Source organism: Spea bombifrons, chromosome 7 (assembly GCF_027358695.1).
Source record: "Spea bombifrons isolate aSpeBom1 chromosome 7, aSpeBom1.2.pri, whole genome shotgun sequence".
Classification (NCBI taxonomy): Eukaryota; Metazoa; Chordata; class Amphibia; order Anura; family Pelobatidae; genus Spea; species Spea bombifrons.
Genome location: NC_071093.1, coordinates 26,248,045 through 26,261,281, shown reverse-complemented (window position 1 = coordinate 26,261,281; position 13,237 = coordinate 26,248,045). Strand labels below are relative to the sequence as shown.

The 13,237-nt window shown below is 35.4% G+C and overlaps 1 protein-coding gene across 2 annotated transcripts in view; it reads left to right on the top strand.

Moving 5' to 3' along the window:
* Positions 1-1,292: 1,292 nt before the first annotated feature.
* CALCRL (calcitonin receptor like receptor) overlaps positions 1,293-13,237 on the top strand; it is a 72,156-nt gene continuing 60,211 nt past the window's right edge. For both annotated transcript variants that reach the window (XM_053470685.1, XM_053470686.1), the window contains exon 1: positions 1,293-1,504. The gene's annotated coding sequence lies outside the window, so the exon portion shown is untranslated. The remainder of the gene's footprint in view (positions 1,505-13,237) is intronic.

Sequence of the window (13,237 nt, the reverse complement as noted above, 5' to 3'; positions counted from 1 at the left end):
AAGTAACCCTTCTATATAATCCCTTATTAAAGTATAATTATAAATACTACCACTGTTTGTGGGACTGCTTAGAATTAGGCAGATCAATAATTAACGTGCTGCACTTGTAACTTGTACAGCTAGTTACTCTTCAGGTTCTAGGTGGCAGTTCCGGATGGTTTAACTAAAGGTGCGCTTTCAGCGTCACACCTGCTTTATACCTGTTCTACCTGCTTAGGCTAATGTTAATATTGGAACTTATTCAAATATGTTTTACGTTGCTATTTTCGGAGAATGGAAATGGATCAAGATGTTTCTGTGAAAAGTATGATGATTGCTCTGGTACAATTATCTGTATGCACAGTATTAAACAAATGTATAGCGATGAATAGTTTTTTTCTACCTCATAGCAAAGAAGACTGGATGTGATAAGCTATAGTGTGTTCTGACTCATCCACTTAGTAGCGGAGAACAGAATAAATAATGATGTGCTATAATAACTGATTATTTTTAGAAAACCTCTTTTATTGGTTAAATTATAGCAAGAGTCTATGTGACTACTGAAATTTCAACAAAATTCAGCACATTGAGGGCATAGCATGCCAAAGCCCTAAAGCATACACAGTTGGCCATATTTATAAAAGGGTATGTTTGCCCTTTGTGTTGTTTATGACTGTATCACAGCACATCTCCTTAGTAACAGGAGGCTACTGTCAATCACAGCTCCATACCCCCGCAACGTATACGATCCCGGAGATTACATGATCACCCAGCCACAAATACAATGTTCTTTTACTTAGGGGTTTAGACAATGAAAGGGTTAACACTCCTAGACATTAACATCCTTTACATTTGAGCACAATTCTGTAATTTTGGATGATCGATGATTGCTAAAGGTAACAGTCCCTCTACATATACATTACCTTTGGTATCATGGCAACAGTTTCATGAAACCATTGATATACTGTGTATATTGTATGTTGAGGGTGCCACTATTCTTCGCAATAGAAATTTTCTAGGACTAATTGAAAAACAAAGGAAACATGTCCAGCTTATCTTTCCAAACTCACTATGTAGCATATTTCCTTCATTAAAGGTCACATCCTGCACTTACATTTGACTGCTGGGGAAATGGGATGGAAGCGAATGTTGGCTGATAAGTCACACGGGGAATGGAACCAGCCCAGGTCACGGTCAGCAGTACATAGAACTTTCGGAGGGGAAGAAATCTAATGCTTCATGCAGGCGGAGTCCAATGATGTAACAGGAAGCTCCAGGGTTTCCTGTTGCTAGTTCCATCCACTTAAACCCTTCCAGATCGTTTTCCCATGCAGCGATAGCCTCAGTACAGATTGCGGTCCCTGAGTAGAGCATCTGGATTAGCGCACGGAGAGCGCTATATACGCAGCTGCAGTGCACTTTGTGGAGATTTTCACGAATCAGATCATACCCCTCATTTATTCTGCTGCCTTTAGGCGGATTTATGTCACTTTACTGTTTGACACTGTAACGGGATCCCTACATTGTGAGTAAATATTTTGAATTCATTAAAGTGCATTGAGATGTTACCAGCAGTATATATATGTTTTAACGATACACATCATTGTGCGCAACCAAATACATCCTGGATAAACACATTTAGATGCAACAAGAGCACTGACACTCAGACACTTAAAGCATTGGAAGGTCTAGTCCATGGTGGTTCTTCTCCAGCAGATCTCTTTATTTTACCAATTATCTGTGTATTTAATGCTCTTGTTGATGTCTCTCTCTTGTGATGGACTAAACTAGGACCATATGTGTGAAAGAATAAAAGGACAAGTGTCATTTAAAAACCTGTCACCCCCACAGCTGGGACTCCTGTCCTTCAGACCACTTATGATATATATATTTGTTTAACAGTTAGGAATAGTTTCTTAACAAAAGAAACAGATTTTCATATTATAATTGTTATATTTAAAAATGGTTTTTATATTATATTTTTATATATTTTTTATATATTAAAAGTTACAATGTGACGTTTCTGCAACCCTTGTTTAAGCACATGTATCAACATAGAGAAACCGCTTGTGAATCATTTATTTTCAGATTCAAATATTCTTACCAGTATAAATGTGGTGATTAATCTTTTAAACTGTCTTATAATGCAGAATTAGATAATGTAAAAAGTGCCTGCTTTTGAAGATGGATAAAATTATCAAGAATGTCTATACATTACCTTACATTTCTTTATATAGCACCAGCAGATTCTGTAGTGCTGTTATAGTAAGAGGCAGTAAAAACTATTTAAAATCACACACATAAAAACATACTGTACAAAATGAATAGAGGGCTCTAGGCTACATCTAACATGCTAAAGATATTTTAGGTATATTAATTTCATTTTAGGTAACACTCTGTGGGTCTCTTTGCCAGGTTGTTATAAAATTTGTAATGTAAAATATTGTGCAAAAAATGTTCTGCTTATCAAGTATGGTCTTGAAATCTTAAATCTTATTCTTTGGTATATTTCCAATTATATTCATATATATTCTATGAAAAATCTTTTTTTTTTCTTTCTTGTAAATGTACTCCTGCAGCTCTGAAATCTATTTACCAACTCCAGAGCCTGAATTCATTTTATATTAATAAAAATGAATATGAAGTATTGTCTGTAGTATCTGGTGGTGATCGTGTTTTACATAATCCAAATTGAAGTTACAGTGGAAAAAATTTAAACTTTTGTATAAATGCAGTATCATTTACATATTTTCAGACATTTATTGCTGCTACTTATCCATACAAACCGGATTTTTCTTTTGTTCGTGTTTTGGGGTTAGGGATCAGGCACATGTCTTATCTGTAACCTGAGAGGAGGGTACTATCCCAAATTTCTGTTTTGTATGAACAGTTAATTTCTTAGCACTTTTGATAATTTACAATAATATTATGGGTGAGATTAGAATTGATCAGGGGTGTTTCTTGGCCCACCAGTGCCTTAATGCATAGACTTTGACCATTCGGCCTGTCTAATCTGCTCATTTTTTCCTGATGGAAAGACTCAGACCTTAATCAATCTTTGGTATTGTCTTAGATTCAGTATAGCATTATGCCTATCCCATGCGTATTAAATTCCCCTCACTGTGCTACTCTGGGAGGCTGTTCCATTTATCTACCACCCTCTCTGTAAAGTAAATCTTCCATTATGTGAATTACAATCTCATATTTTGATATATAAAAGGTTTTGGTAGAGCTTGCTTATTTTTGTTGAGTGAATGCTTATTCTCATTACACAAGAAACCCTACAGATCGCCAAATGTCTTTGTACGCTTCGTAGGTACATCCTGTTTCCTGTTTGCTGGGCTGTTTAGTTTAACAAGGCATCCAGAGTTTGGGTGGTTTAATCATTGTTAAACTTCTTAATGATGGATGATAGTGTGTTGAGAAGTATTATCAACACCTTTGTTATTTCCTTGTATTTTTATGCCACTTTGTGCCTCTTCCACCAAGTCTTTCACTTGTTTTGATTTTCATAATGATTTTGGCGGGTTATTATCTAAATGGTATTCTGAAAGTTTTTATTTTATGGACACAATAATCAAGTATGCCTTTAACGGGTGATCTTTTAACCTTAGTTTTCCTATGTTTTCTGAATATTCTCTCATTCATATTCATTAAATGTGTTCACCTTTTAGCAACTTGGAGCATCATTTCAAAAATGAAAGTCTTACTAAAATAGAAACAAAAACAATTAATGATGTGTGAATATCTTCTATGCTTATGATCCTTATCATTAGTTACTGTTAATATGTCTAAGACAGAAGCATTGTACCAATAAAATCAAAATTAAAGTGGCATTCGAAGAATAATTTAATAGTGCTTAATGAAACTATTAGTTTATTCTAGAGTTTGACGGTTCCTGTAGGTTATTGAAGCCATCAGTATATAAACACCTCACCTTTAGTGTCCTTCAGAAATAGTATAATTGTAATAATCTGAGGGGTAATCAATGGGACTAATGACTATGATATAAGAATATAAGATATGATAAGATATTAAAATATATAAAAAATCGAAGTATAAAAATGAATAATAGATAGCTAAGTGCTTTCCAGCAGGACTCTTATCCACATACAACTTGACTGTAAAATAGTTTAATGTTGTTTACTGTTTTCAGATAAAGAAAACACTGTGTAACTAGATTACAAGTGGTGCTCAAAAATAAATTGATTGTTTCAGGCGAGTAACCTCTGAAATAAGTGGTTTGTTTGGTGTTGATTATGACAATAATGATATACCGTAAGTAAAAAAAAAATACTTTTTCTGATGCTAGTATCTATTGTAATGGATTGTTTTGCTTTCTTAACCACTGTAAATTGCATTTGATGAATATGATATTGTGGAAATTACACATTACAAAATATAGATATCTTTTAGGCACCATTTCAGGATTTTTTTTTTAATATTTTTTTTATTTTTTTTTAACAAACCCAGTTTCTTCTTGGGACATCATTGTCTCCTCAATTTTTTCTCAAGTTGAGAAAATTAGACCAGCTAATCTGGACCTATTGTGTCACACGAGCAAGCTGGCCCAGCTTGAAAAACTCACCTACTTTATTGTTGGGTCACTGCCTAATAGTATCTTTAGACTGAAGTCTTTAAATACATTGAGAATATGGAGGTCATCGTATTTACTACCTCCCCATTTCTCTTCACACAGTTTTTGTTTCAATCTTGTGATGTGCCAGCACTTTTAATTTCAAAGGCTTTCACAGTATGTACAGTCTCCATTCTCTCTTCAGTGAGTTGAACCCTACAATTGATTGCCTTCTTGTCTCCTTTTACTCTTTATTTGAAGTCAGTGGTCCTGCATATCAACTTGCATTTTCCCCTTCACATATGGATTGCTCTGATAGTTCTGATTAATAATCAGAAAATTACAGTAAAAAAATAACTAATCTAGTAATAATTTTACTTTGATCTAAATGAGTGTTTGCGCTTGGAGCACTAGATTCTCCTGTGGGCAGTGTAAAATAAACAGGACATGTGGACATCAACTTTTTCCTAAAGTTCAGTTTCTGACTCAAGCCCTTTTGAAGTCAAAGGAGGCTTACCCTGGGAGAATCCAAGGTCTGCTTGACAACCAAACTGGTGTAAGACGCCCTGACGCCCCCACAGCTAACCTCACAGATTTAATTGTTTTATATAGTCCATCCCTATCCACAAAAAAAAACCCATCAGTATAAATCAGTATTGTGACTATAGTAAACAGAACAGTACTACAAACATATAAAAACCCCAGAATACAATATTTAAAGCGATAAACCACAAAAGTTATTGTAAAAGGTTTGTGATTTTCTCAGAAAGGATTTGAAGTCTATGTTAAGTCTATGTTAAGTCTTTGGTAAGGTTCAAAACACAGTGTTGCTCTTACATCATATTTGTCTAACTTTAGTTTATGCCAGACATGTTGGGCAATATACAAAATTAATTAATATATTTTTATGAAATTTGCCGTTATATGAAGTAAGTGGCCCTTTAAATATCTAAAATGAAGAATTGAAAGAGAAGATCCAGCATTTCAAAAACATGTATTTAAAAGTAACTGTTGCCAAAACTGTACATTTTGGATTATTTGTCTGTTGTCTCCTGTGGTAGGGTAGGTTTTCTCACTGACTGTGGCCACAAATATAGTGTGATCAATAGTTACCAGAAACATTTTGCTCACCTTTCCAAATCTTAGCACAAGTACCTGGAAAGGTGTAAGAAAGGGTGGCATTCCTTTTGCATTGGGGGAAGAAAAGTACGTTTAGGAAAATGAGATTAATTTCAGCACCTTGGACAGGGGCCTTGGTATGCAGGTTTATTTGTGCTACCTGTAAATGACACTCTTTGAGCTGAAATCTGCTGTGCATACTTTCACCATCCGCACATTTAAGCTTATCCTGATGTTAGAGGCACACTTGTTTTAGGGGTTGTGTTTAGCAGTTTGGGGTAGGACGTTTCCAGGACAGTTGTGTCAGTTTGGGACATGCTGATATTTATGTGAAGAAGGTGTGTTACCCATGCAAGTGTGAAAGATACTTGCCAGCTGGTGCAGCTACTGTCATCCCCCCATTACGTTAAATATTGAAGACTCTTACCCTCACACACCTTACGCGCACTGACACCTTAGCATGTCCAATGTCTATGTATATGAGAACAGATTTCTACTTAACTAAGAAATGTTTTGGGGAACCACAAATTAAAGACAAAAGATAACCATGTCTGTAATAAGCAAACCAAGTCCACACAATGCTTAGCTAGACCAGTGGGCAAGAAGTGAATGAAATAAATGAAGTATTAATTCTGGAAAGGTAGCATAGACAATAATTTTAAGGGGACAAGAAGCAATCATATGCCATCAGTAAAATTATTATTGGAGCCCATTTTGCTTGGACTCCAATGCATCTTACCACATGCGAGTTAGTGCATGCACCTCTATATCATATGAGCTAAAAAATTAGACTTGGACGCACTAGTCTCAATTTCTTTTCCCCTCTCTGCATCTGCTGCTATGACAACATAAAGAATATTGCTAGAAAGATCAAAGTGGGAGTAAATGTAGTCACAGCACTTCACTGTGAAGAGTTTATTAAAGCAGGAGAGTTTCGGTTATGAAGGACTAACCCAAATAAGCTTCTGCTGCAAACAGAAGCAGTTAAATCACAACAACGTGTGTCTTAGCATTATGTGGCTGCATGCTTGAAACTGTTTTATTTTTTAAAAAATCGGATCCTTTTGATTTTGACTTCCCGTTTCCACCGCAAAATGATCTATAGTATTTTGTAGCACAATCTCCATTACTATGTTTGCATACACTGCACTTCATGAAGTAAAATTTTAATAATGCTTCCTTTTGGATTGTGGAGGTTGCGGTGTTGAGATAAGTATGAATATCTTGTTTTTCTAATATATTGCAGTTGTTGTTTGATGTAAATGGTAAGCTGTCAAGCTTGTTTGAATATTATAATTTTGAGCTCTTGATAAATAAGTATTTGAGTAGAATTATGGACTCTCAATATGCTTGAGACATCCCCAGATTGCCTTATCCATGCAAAGTGTCTTAAGAACAAAGAAGAGCTGCATGGTCTTTTCTTGTTTTGGCACATTAGCATGCCTGGAAGCTTCCCAGGGGAGTCTATGGCGCTCTCATTAGGGGGCATAGCTAGCTCCAGGCAGCCTTACGTGGAGAGAGAGAGAGAGAGAGAGAAAGAGAGAGAGATATGACCCTGAGACACGAGGGAAGCATTGCTTCTCTAGGAGTCTCCAGGTCAAATGCCATCCCAAGATGTTAGTCAGATTAAACCCTAAACCCAGTTGCCAATTAGGAATACATTGGGTGTGTGTATGTTCACTTCCAAAATCTGGAAGGTGTCTAATTTGAGAACGAAGGCAGCTGCTGGAGAGAAAAAAAATTGGTTTTCATGAAAGACAACGGTTTCCGTGTTCCCTGAGGAAAATATCCCTGTTTAGTTGTATTTTGGTAAGCCAATATATATTTCAATAGTTTGGCTGTACAACTCAAATAGAATGGCTGTGGTAATTTAAAACATTATTTTGTACTATAGATTCCCTTTAATGGCAACTGTACCCCCATATTTGAGTCAGTTTTATATCTGAATACAATCAGTGTTCCTGTGTTTATCTAATTTAATTTGCACAGTGATTTCCTGAATGACACCATATTATTTTATATTTTGAAATCTAAGATCACGTTTACTGTGGCCTGTGTTTTTACTCACACAATTAGATTAATTTGGTTTGACATGCCATGATTTGTGTTTGTTTAGCAGGCAAAGGAAAATAATGAAGACAAACACCTAGCAGACTGTGGTTTATCATTTTAAAACTGGGGTAATTATGATGGTAAATATAGAGCACTTAAAAGGAAACACCCCCCGATGTTGCTGAAATTTATGACAGGAATTTATTCAAGTAGCAGTGCACTGTTATATACTACAAAGGACCAACTCTAGTATGTAGTTCCTAAGAGAGAGGTTCATCTGCCCTTTCTTAAAGTATAGTATTTATAAAATCACTGATTAAACTATGCATTATAAAGGGTGTATGAAGGTCGCTGAGGTTGGTCATTCATAATGCATAATGAAGTCGGATGTCGGAACTGAAGCTCTCAGATATTCAGACCCTACTATAAACTCTTGCTTTAGTGAATAAATAGATGTTGCCCAACAACTACTTCACAATGAACAATATATATATATATATATATATGATAAACATTGAATGGGACAAAAAAAAGGTCACTATTCAATACTTTAACCAGCGGGACCCTATGATTTAGACATCATGGTCAGGGTGCTGTATTTTCAATTTGGACTGAGATGGCTGAGCTGGGCTCAAATTCCTGGTGCCATCTCCTACAGGGCGAAGGGAACCCTGACCCCCTTTATGCAGACTCCTCTGCCTCATATCAGACTTATGCTGTGATTGGGTTGTCTTAATTAAACTGTGTCTGTTTCACATTTGACCAAGGTGCATTTGTACCCCCCCCTTTTTTGAGCTGGAGTATTTCCAATTTTCTCCTGTACTTGTTGAATACCATTTACACCTTGGTATTTTTTTTACTTTATTTAACAGATATTGGTGGCATAGCCGTATTCATTGTTTCTATTATGGAGCCTGCTATATGCATTGTCTCTTTACTGAAACCTGCTATATTTATTGTTTCTATTATGGACCCTAATTGTACATAATTGTATGGATCAATCCGTTGCTTTGTAACTATGACACGCCAACATTTTTACCTACTTGTTCTCAGACTCCTTTTTGTAAACGTGCATGTAATAATAAATATTATTAAATATTTATTTCCTTAATATATGACATGTATATGACATATGTAAAACGATCCCAACTAAAGAAAGAAGACATTTTCCCTAAGCCTTATCTACTTTTACTCAGCTGCTTTCCAACTTGCCTGCCTCTTGAGTCCTTCCTCATATCAAAACAGTGGTACTTGTACACACACACTCAAGCTTACACCATATACTAATGTGTACACATCTAACATCATATCATGACGCTAACACCATAACAAACTCTAACACCATACACATACACGTAGACCATGCACACACTGTCAACACTAAATGCTTACAACCATACATACATACATACACACACTCATCCACCTTCCCTTCATCTTTTGTCAGTGCAGCCCCCTCCATTACCTCAAGCAGAACTCTGTGTTCAATGCATCTTGTGTGTTATGTGATCCTGCTTGGTGCCTTGGTTACCAGGGTGTCTGGGTGTAGGACAGGTGGAAGCATGGTGCTTGAAGGGGCTGAAGTACAAAGCAGTGGACAACCACAGAGACTTAGGTCCGAAGCATACTTGAGCCTTAAGATGCCCATTTATGGCTCCCCATCAAAATACTTGTGGTCCTCACCTTACTCCAGTCTAGTCCCCTTACTCCACCTATAGCAACTTCCCTGCTCACAGCATACATATATATCGATTGCTTGGGTTTTGATTTTTCAGCGGCATTGTATTGTATGTGATCTGTGGATATATCTAGGATATACGGTATTCCTTTTTGACTGGCAACTTATGTATGCATTGCAACTAAATAAAAATATATCCATGTATATTTTTAAATTAATTTGGCGTCAAATTTAATACCAATTGGATTCCAAGTTGAGACTGGGTATTCCTTAAGATAACCCTTATAAGTGTGCAAAAATTATGATAATTAAACCAAATTCAATGTGGTAGCTAAATCAAGGTTATTGTGGGTCACTCCCTAAGTGGCTACTTTGCAAAGGGCTCCTACACTCAGTTATAGACAGGACTGCCAGGGGTCAGATGCTTTTTTTTTACCCCTGGGAGGCTAATTTTTGTAGTTTTGCCATTTAGTTAAATTTGGGTCACATCCTTATAACCACCTTACACTTTATCCAGGGAAACCTTTTCTTTCAGGATAAATTAAGCTAAATGCCTAGTTTAAGTAAATATATGTATATAATTTGGCTGCATGTGTGAAACTAAATTTAATGTTCTTTTAAAAGCAACCAACCACCTTTAGTAAATTTATCAAATATGTAATGGTACACGCACGTAGGTCTCACTTGAAGCCCATATAGGGTTCTGTACAAAACATTAAAAGGTAAGCAACTAATCTGTCAGTGGCCATCTTTGGAACATTGTTTTTTGGATTTAGTTTTATGACATAGAGATAGTTTGCTCAAAGATGATGCTAAATACCCATTGTACAGTGCTACGGAATTTGATTGCGCTATATAAAACAATAAATAATAATAATAATTGGGTCTAAGATGAAATGTTATTATCCCCTTTTACTTGGAACATTTAATATCTTTCACTCCTCTTTTGTCTAGCACGTCACTTTACTCTTTACCTACTTCTCCTAATCCCTCTATGCCCACTGCGCCATTTCCTTTCTCTCTTTTTCCTCTAAAAAATGGTTATTTCAAATCTGCATGTATATGATTATGTGTTTAACTGTCCCATCTTTTGAATAACAATACAAAAATAATTAAAGGTAAGCATCTTTAATCATACTAAACATACACAATTTATGGGGTTAATTTACATTTTCACAAGTGTGTCATGCTTGGCAAATGATACTCAAGTCATTTCCACAAATATGACAACCTTTTTTGCACCGCTGGTACATCTGCATTTTGGACCCCCAGCTCCCATTACGCTTCATAAATGTGTGTTTTTTATGGGTGAGGTTTAGAATCAGTTATGTTACGATGTATGATCTATGCATATCAGCAGGGCTCATTGAACAATGCTGTTGGATATTATTGTGCTGTGTAAATCAATACATAATAAAAATAGATCAGCTTGTCATCATGCAGATACATTTATCTAACAATAGATCAGCTGCCAACATGCAAAGACTATGACTGCTGACTTCATGAACCATGAATCTTTATTGTATTTATCATAATAAGTATATATATATATATATATATATATATATACACATATATATATATATATATACACACACATATATATGTATGGCACAAACAGTACAGAAAACCCACTAAGACACCAGTATAATGATAATATTTGTCCCCCAGATCTTTACCAGTCATCTTTATTTGAGATGGGAAACTAAATGATTGTATCAAATATCACATGTGATCTAATTTCTTATTGTGTAAACATGTATTACTGTTTGTGAAGAACCATGTCTGAGCTTCACTGTTATTATTATTATATTTATATTAGAAACAAACACAATTAGCATACCTGGGAACTCTCCGGGTTTGACCTGGAAATTATCAGGTAAAGCACCGCTTCTCCGGTTTTGTTTTTACTAATCATGGTTATTATATATATATGTATTTAGGTTGAGTGCTGCTGTAGACCCCTTGGGTAATTGTAGACAAGAGAAACCATGTGGGTCTAGATCATTATTCCCAACACACATTACAGAAGGGATGAGAAATGCTACCTTTAGAGGTATCTTTTCTTTTTCACTAAATTCACTAAATTAGTGTTAAACCCATGCAAGGGAGATATTATTAAGAATAACAGGTCACGCTTAGAAACATATAATTTGATGGCAGATAAGAACCTTTCAACCCATCTAGTCTGCCTATTTTTTTTTTTTGTCGTAAGGGGGTTTAAACCCCATATCAGTCAGCATCCTGCTTGCTTTCTCAGATGCTTTATTGATTTTTTGCTTACAGAGACATGCTCCCAATATTCTACCTTGGGATTTTTACCATCTCAAGTGCATTATTTTACATTTATCAACAAACTGCACGCCAGACTCCCGACCATTCTTCTAAATCATTTACTTAAATCATTTGCCATTTGAGTTGTTCCACCTGAAATCTCTACCCTGTTGCCGACCTTTAAATCAGCCGCAAAACGACATACCATCCCATGAGCTTTTGTCTCATTCGACTCCTTAAGGTATGCAGAGAAAATTTAACTCCAAATAAGCTCTATAAAAGACTTTCAGGAATTTCATAAAATAAACGCACTGTTTTATTAACTACCAAATGCACATAAAGAAATACTGTACACAGACTAAACATCATCATGATCTAATATTAAAGCTGAGTATTATTAAAATAGGTTCCAAGAAAAACAGCTGCTTTCAGTACAATAACAGAACCTTGTAATCCTCAGAGTTCTACTTTGATTACCTTTACTGATAAAAAAAAATATGCAGTGCTCACCAAAATTATTACCATGAAAGCTGCTTGTAAAGAGAAGAGGAGACAATTAACAGACAAAGTACTGGCCAAATTAAAGCAGTTGTATAGAACACAGAAAGCATGCATGAATAAAGTTCTTTGAGCAGTAACATATACCCCTGAGATGACTTAGTAAGGTCTAGGAGATAAGATGTTCTGCCTCAGTCAAGTCTTATTTCAGTTTAGTCCCCTGGTAACATGACTTCAACGAGTTAGCTGCTTCTCCCAGAGCAAACAAAATCTAAGGGCACATCTAACTAGGCTTTTTCATACCGAGACATTTTCCCCCCAAAAAATGTTTTAAATACCTTTAATGTCTGTATATATATATATATATATATATATATATATATATATATATATATATATATATATATAGAAATGCTAGTTAATGAGTATAAACAATATAGCTTAAAATGTTGCCACTATAAATTTGTAAATTGTTTGGCAACTTTGTATCATGTATTCTAGATTGCAAGCTCTTTTGAACAGGGCTCTTTTGTATCATGCATTCTAGATTGTAAGCTCTTTTGAACAGGGCCCTCCTTACCAATTGTTATGTGATTTACTGCTTGTTATGTCATGTTTACCCATTGTACAGCACTGCAGGATATGATGGCGCTATATAAAACAATAATAATAGTCCTTTGCTATCATTTTCTCCCATTAATTGACACAATGTTTGGTCATTCCTGTGATGCTTTGCCCTTAACATTTAATATAGTAAATATTTCACTGCATAAATAAAGAGCATGTTTATTTTTATTGTTCCATTGATCTATGCTTAACATGATCTGCAGTGTATTTGATCAGTGTCTTCATTTTTCTAAATCCCTTTGCAAAGGAAACATCCTGCCCTGGATGTATTACGTTACACATTTCAGCTGTGTCATAAGCAGAAAACGAGACGCTGCCTTCACAGGAAGCATTTAGGTTGTCAATAAACAAATAAGTTATATGTGGAAAACATCAGGTTGGTTGGAAATATGGTATTAGCTGGTAATTAAGTTAAATCTCTCATAGGGATTTTA